Source organism: Myotis yumanensis, unplaced genomic scaffold (genome assembly GCF_028538775.1).
Source record: "Myotis yumanensis isolate MYYU_CA2020_CCGP unplaced genomic scaffold, mMyoYum1.0.hap1 SCAF_23, whole genome shotgun sequence".
Classification (NCBI taxonomy): domain Eukaryota; kingdom Metazoa; phylum Chordata; class Mammalia; order Chiroptera; family Vespertilionidae; genus Myotis; species Myotis yumanensis.
The window spans coordinates 14,821,297-14,834,478 of NW_027223774.1; the positions used below are offsets into that span (position 1 = coordinate 14,821,297).

Genomic DNA, 13,182 nt, shown 5'->3' on the forward strand with positions numbered 1-13,182 from the left:
ATCTTGCTTGCAGTCATATGACAGGAATTCACCTAAAATACTCATAACAATCCTCCACAGGTTTGGACATTTCTGACCTTAACAGGGTCTAGGGGCAGCTGCTTTTTCAGGAATCTCTATGCTGCTCCCAACTGTTTTTTTCTTATTAAACCTTTATTGTTCAGATTATTACATCTGTTCCTCTTTTTTCCCCCCATAACTCCCCTCCACCCAGTTCCCACCCCACCCTCTGCCCTCACTCCCCACCCACTGTCCTCATCCATAGGTGCACGATTTTTGTCCAGTCTCTTCCCGTATCCCCCACACTCCTTTCCCCCCCGCCCAAGAATAGTCAGCCCATTCCCTTTCTATGCCCCTGATTCTATTATAATCACCAGTTCATTCTGTTCATCAGATTATTTATTCACTTGACTTTTAGATTCACTTGTTGATAGATGTGTATTTGTTGTTCATAATTTGTATCTTTACCTTTTTCTTCTTCTTCCTCTTCTTAAAGGATACCTTTCAGCATTTCATATAATACTGGTTTGGTGGTGATGAACTCCTTTAGCTTTCCTTATCTGTGAAGCTCTTTATTTGATCTTCAATTCTGAATGATAGCTTTGCTGGATAAAGTAATCTTGGTTGTATGTTCTTGGCATTCATCACTTTGAATATTTCTTGCCACTCCCTTCTGGCCTGCAAAGTTCCTGTTGAGAAATCAGCTGACAGTTGTATGGGTACTCCCTTTTAGGTAACTGACTTTTTTTCTCTTGCTGCTTTTAGGATTCTCTCTTTGTCCTTTGCTCTTGGAATTTTAATTATCATGTGTCTTGGTGTGGTCCTCTTTGGATTCCTTTTGTTTAGGGTTCTCTGCACTTCCTGGAGTTGTAAGTCTATTTCTTTCACCAGGTAGGGGAAGTTTTCTGTCATTATTTCTTCAAATAGGTTTTCAATATCTTGCTCGCTCTCTTCTTCTGGCACCCCTATAATTCGGATGTTGGTATGCCTGAAGCTGTCCCAGAGGCTCCCTACACTATCTTCGTATTTTTGGATTCTTTTTTCATTTGCTTTTCCGGGTGGGTGTTTTTTGCTTATTCGTATTTCAAATCTTTGACTTGATTCTTGCGGTCTTCTGGTCTGCTGTTGGGAGTCTGTATAATATTCTTTATTTCAGTCAGTGTAAGCTTAATTTCTAGTTTGTCCTTTATCACAACATCAAGGGTCTCATTATATTTCTTGAGGATCTCACTACATTTATCGGTGGTCTCACCAGTCTTTTCGAGGGTCTTACTAAATTTATTGGCGGCTTCTAGACAGTTCTTGAAAAACCTTAAAAGTGTGGTTTTGAACTCTATGTTCAGCAGTTTGCTTTCCTCTATTTCTGTCATTTGTGTCCTGTTTCTTTGTCTCCGCATTTTTTATGCTTCACTGTGTTGATGAAGTGATTTTCTGTGCTAAGTGTCCTCTAGGGCCTAGTGGTTCAGCTTCCCAAATTACCTGAGGAGGACATTCTTAGTGCACCCCCTTGTGGTCTTTGTGCACAGTCTTATTGTAGTTAAGCCTTGATTGTTGTAGGAAAGAAACACTGGGAGGGATTGACCTCCAGGCCAATTGGCTGTGAGACTCAGCTGTGTCTGCAGTGGGAGAACTTCTGTCCTGGATCTCTAGGGAGTTGCTAATCTAGCCTCTGCCTGAGGCTATCAATCAAACGCCTCTGTGCAATGCTCAGGAGGGGCAGGTCCCAGGGGATCAACAGGGTGGGCGGAGCGAGCAGTTATGGCTGCTCTCAGTCCTGCCTTCAGAGACCCCGCTTCTCAGTGTCCCAGCAATTGCTGCAAGTACCTCCGAGAGAAAGCTGCCCTGGAGTTTCGTCCGATGCCAGACAATCCCGCTTCTCTTGTATGAGTCTGGGTCCTCAGAGACCCACCCGGAACTGGAGCTCAGAGCCTGTGACTCCCTCCCAAATGAAAAAGACAACCACGCCCTCACCCGCCAGTCTGCTCTGCGTGCACCTCTATACCTTAGTATTTTACTTCTGCACCGCAGCTCCTCTGAGTCTCAGTATGCTTTTCTCTTTCCTTTTAGTTGTAGAATTTCCACTCAGCCAGCCTTCCTGTGGTTCTGGATGATGTCTGTTTTGTCTTTTAGTTGTATTTTTGAAGTGGTTGTGCGAGGCAGCAAACTCCGGTCTTTACCTATGCCGCCATCGTGGTTTTCTCTGCTCCCCAACTCTTAACTGGAATCACACATGGGCAAGGCGAGGTGACCTCAAAAAAGTTCCCCAGGCAGAGGACAGAGGCTGCCCGAATAGTCAGGGAGGACATGGAGAAGGTCAACCAGCAAAGAGAGGGAGGGTCTCCTTGAAAATGTTCCCCAAACCAGGGAGCCCGCAGCCACCTGGGCTCCCACCACAGAACTTGCCTCACACCATACACTTCACACTTGGAAACTGCAAGTCCTTCTGAGACCCGTGGTGATGAGGTCTTTGCCTCTGGAAACAATGGCTATGCTGGTGACAACCTGAGATTGAGGGAGGGTCCCCTCTGTACTCATCACCCAGCTGGACGCCTTCTCACCACCAGTCACCTCTGTGGCCTTCCTGCTGGGAGGAAATCAAATCTTCTCAGCAGGTTTGAGTACATGGGGATGACCCGGTGTCCAGCTGGGTTTCTGTGTCACAAACAGAAATAATCCCCAGTTTGGGGCCTGTGGGGCTCCCTGTGTGGTGCTGACAGACTCAAGACCAAGATGCAGCAGGGGCTAATGCTGGGGTAAGAAGGTCACTCTCTCTGGGGACATGTGCCCCCATCAGCCTTGCTATAGCAAGTGGGCTCACACACCAGTAAGATCCACCTCCCCTGAGAGCTCCTCAGGTGCATAGTCTCTGGTTCATGGCACAGCTGCAGAGTCAGAATTTGCCTTTTAATAGGATGTGGTCAAGCCTAGGAGCACTCATTCTTGCATCCACAGGTGTTTGCAGCCTATTGCAGGCACAGGGGCCACAAGATCACAACACCCTCTGCCCACATGCTGCTCACATTATATATATAAAAAAAGAGATGAAAATAGATCTACATGCGACATCAGGTACCCACAAGTGCCCTGAAGGGCACAGAGTGGGGACAGGTCAGAGAGTGAAGATAGAGGTTCTTTACAGAATGTGGTCATTGACAGTCTTCCAAGAAGACCGCTGAGTATCACCAGGGATCTGAGGGCAGTGAGGAGGATAGACACACAGACAGCTGGGAAAGAGAATTCAAAACAAAAAGCATAGGTTCCGAGGTGCTGAAGCCATGGTGGCCATGTTGCTGACCTTGACCAAGGAGATGCACACACCCACTCTGAGAGATGAAGAGAAATGCCTCATCTCTCCATCCCAATACCCAGATGAAATACTGACAAATCTCTCTCTTCTCTTCTAGTCTTCCTCTTAGCCTTCTGGGTCCCGCATGCCACTGCACGATTTGCTGTTGTCTCAACCAATGCTCTTGAAGGGCAGGATGTGATTCTGCATACCCAAAATAGGCCTCGTGGTGTTACAGTCTTTAGTTGGTACAGGGGATTAGACTTGAACTACCCTAATTTTATTGGGTCTGATGGATGGCGTTCAAGGCAATATGTAACAGGGCCCGAATACACTGTTTGAGAGAAAGTACAACTTGATGGATCCCAGATCATAAGAAAGTCACTGTATGGGACCTAGGAATCTACATCGTAGTAGCCACCTTTCTAAATGCAGAAAGAGAAATAAGATTTGGACAGCTCACTGTATACCATGAGTGATTGCTTTCTGACCTCTAGGTGTTGGGTGGGGTGAATTCTACTTCACACACAGGACTGCCAGCCCTGGACTCTCCTCCATCCTCCTCTGCACCGTGTTGTAAGCTGGGTTTGGGCATTTAGCACAGGACACACAGTAGATACAAACTTCCCAAGATCAGAGTTCCCTTTCCAGATTCCAGCCCCACAGATATTCACCACAGAGAGAAGGACCAATTTGTTGGGAGTGAGTCAGCACATGAAGACCAGTCTCAGTTCAGGTCCCTGGGCCCCTTTCCTTGATCACGTCCCTGAGGTAGACCCTGCAGTGCTCAGTAAGGACCCGGCCTGATGGGCTCCTGGGTTCTTCACAGAGACTCTCAGCTTGGGCAGCCCTTCCCTAGGCCCCTGTCACAATGTCCTGACTCTAGAGCAGGGGTCCTCAAACTTTGGCCCGCGGGCCACATGCAAAGACAAATATTGTATTTGTTCCTGTTTTCTTATTTTACTTCAAAATAAGATATGTGCAGTGTGCATAGAATTTGTTCATAGTTTTTTTTTAAAACTATAGTCTGGTCCTCCATCGGTCTGAGGGACAGTGATCTGGCCCCCTGTTTAAAGTTTGAGAACCCCTCTCTAGAGGCTCTGGGAAGCCTGTGTGAGCTTGGTTTTGCCTCCGGAGAAAGGCTGAGTGAGAGCAACAGTTTGCCATGTGCCAGAGTCACAAGGCTCCTAATCTGGCCAGTAGTTGGGGCTCAACCGTAAGAGCCACGACTGGGAAGAGATGGAGCCTGGTCATTCACCTGAGACAGTGTGAGGAGAGTAGAACTTGACGAGCTCTACAGATTATTAGCTGACAGTTCTGGGCACTTAGGAGAGTCCAGAGAAAGGTCAGCATCCTAAGGGAGGAGCAGGAGAAAAGATCCTCCTGGGAGCTGCTCATCCACCAGGGATCAGCCCAGGGGATTGTCTTGTGAAGTTCATCAATAACAAATACCTCTTTTTGAGCAGTTTGCCCTTCCAATATTTTTGTCAGATACTGTGAATATTTAATGATTAGAACATTGTCAGTCTGGCAGTCAAATATTCATTTTCCTTTACTGAGGGGAAAGTGAGGCATAGGGAGATACAGTTCCTAAGCAGAATCATGAAGACCATGAGAAATTGATCTGAGTCATTTGAGGTCTATCTGAAGCCATAGCCCCATATTTTCCTCCAATCCTAGTGGCCTTATTAGATGTCTTTGGATCCCTAGATCAATCATTGGTTCATTTCCTTCCTTCTTAGGGGTCTTCAGCTCAGAGGGGTAGATATGGTCTGGGGAGTGAAGTCAAATTTAGAATAAATTAATTTTAGTGTGGAACCAAATTATCCTCAGAACCATCAGAGTTAGGGCTGAGATTTTGACGAAGGAGCATAGCCCCAGGTCTCAAGTCCACACTCAATTATTTTCATCCTCTATTTCTTCACAGGGCCAGTGAGTGTGCCCACCACTCTTAGCCAGCAACACCACAGTCACAGAGAATGAGGATGCCATGGTCATGACCTGCTACACAGATGAGAGCTCCACCAACTGGTTATTCAATGCTAAGAGTCTGTGGCTCAAGGAGAGGATGAAACTATCTGAGGACCACAGAACCCTCACGATAGACCCTGTCAGGAGAGAAGATGCTGGAAACTACCAGTGTAAAGTCTCCAACCCTGTCAGCTCCACTGAAAGTGTGCCTGTAGAGTTAGATGTCAAGTACTAGTGATCCTCATCCCTTGCCCTACCTTCTTAAACTAAACTAACTAAAAATAAAAACAAACCTATTAGATTTCTTGTGGTGGTGGAAATTGCTTAGAAGACTTGCTTTGAACCAATAATATTAAAAAATGTGAGCTGGCATTGTCATTATTGTTGGCATAAGGTAACATTCCACATTGGACCCCATCTCTGGTTGGTCCCATTTGCACCACCTCCAGAATGGAGGGGACACCGTGTGCTTCACAGGAGGGGCAGTCATTGTGTGATGACTGGCACGACTAAGAGATAAGCTCACAGGAACATGAGCTCTTTCCCATTTCCAAGGAGACCTGTGGAGGGTACCTGGACACTTGTGTTAATGTGAATAGACAAGAGAACACCTATGTGAGATGCAACAGTGACTTTGTCTCCCTGTTTAACTTCTCCCAAAAAATTTCCAATGCCTTCTGGAGTATTCTTATGTTTATAGCAATAGACTTATTTGCATAAATTCAGTAGCACTCTGTCCTCTTTGTTGATAGACTAGAATTGGAAACGTTGGTAATGTAACTAAGTCTTAGCAAATGTCCTAGTTCAAACTGATTCCCACAGAATTATAAACTACCTCACCTTTTATGGAGCTAATTGTGACCTGATGAAGACTCAGAATCTGTTTGAGAGGAGGGCATCACCCAAAGCTAGAGGGACTGCAGGTGAAGTGTGAGGGTGAGGCCCCCTAACCTCAAGGGACTGTTAAATCTCCCATCTCAGGTTTCATAGAAAAACCTGCATCAGAGCAAACTATAAGGTGAATGTCAGTCCTCTGCACTTAGGTCACTAAGCAGAAACCAGCCATGTTGGAGGATGGAGAATACTCTTTTTCTTTGGGGATGACAGTTGATCAAAGGAAAGGTGACTGTAGAGAGAAATCTCTCCTTGGAAAATTCCAGAAGGATAGCCTTCTGGGAGAACAGATGCCATCTCTGTTCAGTCTCTCAACTTTTTTGCATCTATTTATAAATGGCTGGGCACTTGCACTTCTTTATAAATTGCAGGAACTGATGGCGATGCAAACTGGGTGTTTGCTGAAAGGAATTAGTTGTGTTTCCCTCTGCTGTGAAGAAAGCAGTTGTGTTGTGAACCAAAGGCCTCATTATTCCCTCAGAGTCTCTAACCTTTCTTCCTGACTATAGCCCTCTTACCTTGATTCTTTGTTTTAGAGCATTTCCTTTATAAATGTAGCTGCAATTTGTAGTTGCAGATTCATTCTCTGTCTTTTTTTTTTAAAATTTTTTTTAAAAAATATATTTTATTGATTTTTTACAGAGAGGAAGGGAGAGAGATAGAGAGTTAGAAACATCGATGAGAGAGAAACATCGATCAGCTGCCTCCTGCACATCTCCTCCTGGGGATGTGCCTGCAACCCAGGTACATGCCCTTGACTGGAATCAAACCCGGGACCCCTCAGTCCGCAGGCCGACGCTCTATCCACCGAGCCAAACCGGTTTCGGCATTCTCTGTCCTTTTGAAATATACCTATGTCTCCTTAAAAGCTTCTTGCTTCCTGGCTGGAATGGCTCAGTGGTTGAGCATCAACCGAAGACCCAGGAGGTCATGGTTCAATTCCCTGTCAGGGCAAATTCCTGGTTTTCAAGCTTGATCTCCAGTAGAGGTGTGCAGTAAGCAGTCAATCAATGATTCTCTTTCATCATTGATGTTTCCATTTCTCTCCCCTTCTTCCTTCCTCTCTCTGAAATCAATAAAAGCATATTTTTACAAAACACAAGTACTTGCCAGTGATATGGTTCATAGAATATCTGTCTAGAACAGTGATGGGGAACCTATAAAATGTGTGTCAGAGGTGACACGCAAACTCATTTATTTGGTTGATTTTTCTTTTTTAAATGGCATTTATATATAAAATAAATATCAAAAATATAAGTCTTTGTTTTACTATGGTTGCAAATATCAAAAAATTTCTATATGTCACACGGCACCAGAGTTAAGTTAGGGTTTTTCAAAATGCTGACATGCCGAGCACAAAAGGTTCACCATCATTGGCCTGAAGGTTTGGGTCCATTCTGCTAAAATTTAATTCTCCTGTTTTCTGTGTCTCATTCTCTGAGGAAGGGTAGGACCTTTTCATGTGAGGACCTTATCCTGTAAAAATAATCCTGCTTACCCTCACCAGTGTGGCCAAGTTGGTTGGCACTTTGTCCCGAACACCTAAAGTTTGCATGTTCAATCCTTGGTCAAGACATTTACGGTAGGCGACTGTGTGTATGTGTGTTCCCCTACGTAACCGTGTGGTTCAGGGTTCAGGATCTGGAAGAGGAGCTGCACACAAATGAAAGGTAAGGGACAAGAGATAATTTGAAATATTGGGGGCCAGGTGGGCAAGTCCAACTCAAGGGAAAGGACTTCCGCCGGTGCCCAGGCTTTTCCATCATTTTATTCAACTTTGGTTAAACATAAAACCCTTAGTCAGGCAGGTAATTGCAGTAACAGACAGGCTATCTTAAAGGTCAGTAAATATTAGAAGGATTTACTCTAAGACTATTTGATCAGGAAATAGCTTGAGCCCCCTTTGTCAGGACTACACAATTGGTGCATAACTCAGGACCTTATCATGGCTTCAAGGTTCACCAGCATTCTGGGATCCTTGTTTGCACTTCTCTGCTAGTGAAGACAATGGGCGGCCTCCTGCATCTCCCCCGTTTCTTTTCCTTAGTAATTCCGTATCTGTAGACTAGAAATAAACATATGAGAACAAAAATGAGACAAGCACTAGTGGGTATGCTGAGGGGCAAATTAATCAGTCTGCAGTAAGTTTCTTCCTGGGTCAACAGTTCTTTGTGTCCAAATTTCAATGTCATTGTCCAACAGTTCTTTATGTGTACATGCCAGCAATGATATGCTAGTTTTGGACGGTGGGCAAACGGTGGCAATGCATGTCCGACCTTCTCCGGCTTGGTCTGGGCAACATGCAGCGACGCACAGCTGCTGACTGCAAGCATGGCAAGGAGTCTTCACCATCTTCATTTCCTGAGCAATCTGGTCAGTTTTTTTCTGTGATATGTTGTTGCAGGAATCCACTCGGCCTTGGAGGCGTTTTCCAGAAATATACAAACATATTCTTGACCAAAGGTTAATAAAGGAATCTTTTTTATAAACTAGACTTGGGATCCTTTCTTTTCATTGTGCCCAAATCATTTTCCTTTGGCTTATTTTGACACCATGTGTGTTTTCATAGGTGTCTTGTCTTTAGCATTACAAGTGAAAAATAATTTTTATAGTAAAAATTTTTTTAAAATATATTTTATTGATTTTTTACAGAGAGGAAGGGAGAGAAATAGAGAGTTAGAAACATAGATGAGAGAGAAACATCGATCAGCTGGCTCCTGCACATCTCCCACTGGGGATGTGCCCGCAACCCAGGCACATGCCCTTGACCGGAATCGAACCTGGGACCCTTCAGTCTGCTGGCCGGCGCTCTATCCACTGAGCCAAACTGGTTTCGGCAGTAAAAATTTTTCTTGATGTAATTTACTCACAGGGGATTATCCCATTATCCCCCTTCTTTTTTTGATCTAAATAATATTAAGAGGCTTTGAGAAATTTTGCAATGCAGTCTTGATAACTTTATAATTTTAATTTTCTGTACAGAAATAGGACTGCTTTGAATTCATTGCAAGTTTACTATGAGATAAACCATTAGTAAAAAATTAGTTAATGCTTCAGGAACAGTTTCCTGCCCAGTAGAACAACGTATGTATGAATATTTATTTTAACTAGCCAATTTAAATTAATCTAAAATAAAGTTTATTTTTTAACTTCACTTGTCCTAGGTTATAGACAGTAAATGACATTAACTAAATTTGTGCTATTAGCCTTTGAATAACTTTACCCAGGTTTTCTCAGGGAGGCAAAAACACAAATTACTTACTTTTGCTTATGAAGCCTAGCATTGACTTTTCTTTACAGCTTTCATGTATTTGAAGGAAACCTCCTTTTATTTCCTTCCAGAGCAAGTATTAAGACACACTTAGAGAGTTTCTCATAAAATACACTTTTCTTTCTTTTTACACCAAGCAATTTACAGGCAGCTGCTTGGATATTGGGTCATGCAGCCAAATAGCTATATTTCAATGAATCTCATTACATTATGTTGACGACTAGTAAGGATCAGATTTAATATTTTAATAATAATCTTTAATTTACCCTGTAAATATTAGCGGAAGAGATTTCAAAAGTTTTAAATTTCTTCTTTTTATTAATCTTAGAATTATATTTTTAAAGCGTATCCCCTTAGGCTTATTTGCATATACAGAGGGATTATACAGAGTAGTCCCAGAAACTTTCAGAGGGATTTATTAGAATTTAATTATTTATAAAAATGTTGGCTTTTCATTTAGCTGAAGTTATATGAAACCTTGATTATAATTTAAAAAGCTAATTTATGCTAAGTGAAAAAAGCCAGTCAATGAAGGAAAAATACCACAGGATCTCACTCATTCATGGATAATAGAGACGATTATAAACCTTTGAACAATAATAGATACAAAGGCAGATCTGCCTCAAACAGATTGTCAAACTGCAGTGAGAAGGCCGGGGAGGGTTGGGGGGCAAGAGGGAGGGGGGTAAGAGATCAACTGAAGGACTTGTATGCATGCATATAAGCATAACAAATGGACATAAGACACTGGGGGGTAGGGGAGGCCAGGGGATTGTCAATTGCGGGGGGAAAAAAGGACACATATGTAATACCCTTTGTAATACTTTAAGCAATAAAAAAATTTAAAAAAAGCTAATTTATAAGGTAATTAAAGTAGATATCTTTATTAAAAAAGCAAAGCAAGTAAATTTAGTAAACTTATACGTCTGATTCACAAGGCACAAACGTTGCCCTACCTCTAGCCTACCCAAAATGCAGGCCATTAGAGGCTTCTGCAATTAGAATTCTGTCTTAAAATTCTGCTGTTGGATTTTAAGAAATATTTCGTTACTTTATTTTGCCCTCCTTAGAGTCCAAAATATTCATAACATTTAAAATATATGTTTTAGTAAAATATAGTTATTAATTTTTATTTAATTAAATCTTTCCTTACAATTTCAAGTATATTAGATTGACTAAATTTAGAATATTTCCTTTAAGAAGAGAGAACAAATTCTTTTTTGGATCACTCCTGGACCTTGGAGTTTTCTAAGAATCATCACTTGATTATAGCCTTGATATTTAACCTGGAAAGACTGTCAGATATATATTTAAAGATTATATACTTTTTATAATTATTAAAAGATATTAATGAAATTTAAAGTGGTTTTTCTATTAAAAATTTAGTTGGGATCACAAAATTAATCTTCCTTTTTTAAAGTTAGACCAATAAGGAACATATTTTGAATTCCTAATTATTTCAGAGAAAACACAAAAATGATTTTCTCAAAAATAAATTTCCACACTTTAGGCATTTTGTAATTCCAACTATATAATTTCTTCCAACTTAATTTGAATTCTTAGAAGCTTCAAATTTCATGTGGCAAGTTAAATACTTAGCATTTCTCAAATTAGTAATACATTTATATTTTACGGATATATATCCAATAAAATACAAGGCATATTCAATTAACAGATTAAATTCTATCCTCTAGATTTTTGTTAAATCAGGTAAACTCAGGTTAATATTTCCGTATTTTTTGTCATTTTAAAATACCTAGATATTTAATAATTTTTATTATTTAATTCAGCAATGTTCTAAAGTCTTAAGTTACCAAAGGCTTTGGAAAACTGTTTTTGGCCAGAAGGCAGGGGGAGGGGATTTAAAAGCGCCACTTTTTTCTTTAAAGATAAGGTTTCTGTTGCCACATCAGGCTTCTCTGGCTTTTCTGCTTCTACAGGGAGAAGAGCGACTGGCCCTTTACTATCAACACATTACCACAGAAGAGCTTTACCACAAAGTCTGATTTGCTTATAAGCTTTCTGCACATAATTGAGCTGATTTTGCACATCATTATACTGTCCCAGCCCTGCTAACATTTCATAAGTAATTTGAGCATTCAGCCAGGTTTATCCTCTTTAGTCTCTTTAAAAGTCTCTGGCAAATGAAATACCGTGTTCCACAAGGAGATACAATTTGGAGGCAAGTTTTTTCCCTGCTGATGAGTCTTTTTGTTTTTTTTTTTATTCTGATTAACTTTTTCCCAACATTCAAGACCTAATGTACCTTCTTCAGGAAACCAAGGGTTATGTTCTGTAATAACATGCACAAACTGTAAGAGATTACCTTCTGAAACTTTAATTCCTTAAGCATGCAAATCAAAAATCTACAATAAATTTTCTTACTTTTAAGCCGAATCTTGCCCCATTAGCCTGGTTAGAAAGACACATTCTCAACCTACTTACAGATTGCGATTTCTGCAGCTGATCGAGAGCTTTGTGTGCGGTGAAATATCTTCCCACCTATACGGTGTGCCCACCTATACGGTGAATTCTTTCCCACCTTGCCGGTGAATCTTGGTTTTTTCACTCTAAGTGAAGTCTTCTCTTCCAGATGTCCATTGAGGCGGCAGATGTGTATGTGTGTTCCCCCATGTCTCTCAAGAGAAGCTGCACACAAATGAAAGAGAAGAGACAAGAGATAATTTGGAAATATTGGGGGGGCCAGGTGGCCAATTCCAACTCAAAGGGAAGGACTTCCACTAGTGTCCAGGCCTCGTCAGGCTTTTATTCAACTTCAGTTAAACATAAAACCCTTAGTCAGGCAGGTAATTGCAGTAACAGGCAGGCTATCTTAAAGGTCAGTAAATATTAGAAGGATTTACTCTGAGACTATTTGATCAGGAAATAGTTTGAGCCCCCTTTGTCAGGACAAGACAATCGGTGCATAACTCAGGCCCTTGCCATGGTACAAGGTTCACCAGTGTTCCGGGATCCTTGTTTGCACTTCTCTGCTAGTGAAGAAAATGGGCGGCCTCCTGCACAACTGGTTATTTTCTCTTCTCTCTCTCTCTCTCTCTCTCTCTCTCTCTCTCTCTCTCATAAAAACTTATCCTTAAGTGAGGGTTAAATGGAACAATAATGAAAACCATCCTGTTAGGATTTAATGAGTTTATTTTTCTTTTGTGTTGATCTTATTAGCAAACACAGATGCCAATGACTCTTTCTCCTGTTCTTAAAATCTCTGCAGCATTATATTTCAGTGTGTTGAGATCAGTCTCACTGCTCTATTGCATGGTCTTGTATAAGGACTCTCTTGTCTCCCTGAATTTGTCTGGCTCAAGATTTACTTTGACATCATCTACCTGTAATTAGCAGAACCTGTCATCTTACAGTACCAACCCTTATATTTTCAAATTTTCTCACGTCTTTCCTTATGTGATTATAATCCTCCAAATAAATGTTTCCCACTTTTCTTCCTCTCTTCTGAAGTGGGGTTCACAGCAGGAGATGGCCTGACTTCCCAGGTCTTTCCAGGTTGCCTCTGAGTGGCCTTTGCACCAGATCTGAGAAGCCGTGACCTAACCATAAAAAGTGTTCTCATTCTATATTCATTTTCACTGCACCTTCGAAGAACAATATCACAGAGAATTAAACAAATATTCAGTGATAAAGAACAACTCCAGTAAACATGCACGTCCCTGTGACGTCAGCCACCTGCAGGCCCACACTGGATGACCCTGTTTCCAGCCCTCCATGCCCCAGAGCTCAGGCCAGACAT

The 13,182-nt window shown here is 41.7% G+C and overlaps 1 long non-coding RNA gene across 1 annotated transcript in view; it reads right to left on the reverse strand.

Moving 5' to 3' along the window:
* The window catches only part of LOC139000013 (uncharacterized), a 39,404-nt gene extending 27,256 nt beyond the window's left edge, over positions 1–12,148 (reverse strand). The window contains exon 1 of the long non-coding RNA XR_011469506.1: positions 11,868–12,148. This is a non-coding gene — a long non-coding RNA (uncharacterized lncRNA). The remainder of the gene's footprint in view (positions 1–11,867) is intronic.
* Positions 12,149–13,182: the final 1,034 nt, after the last annotated feature.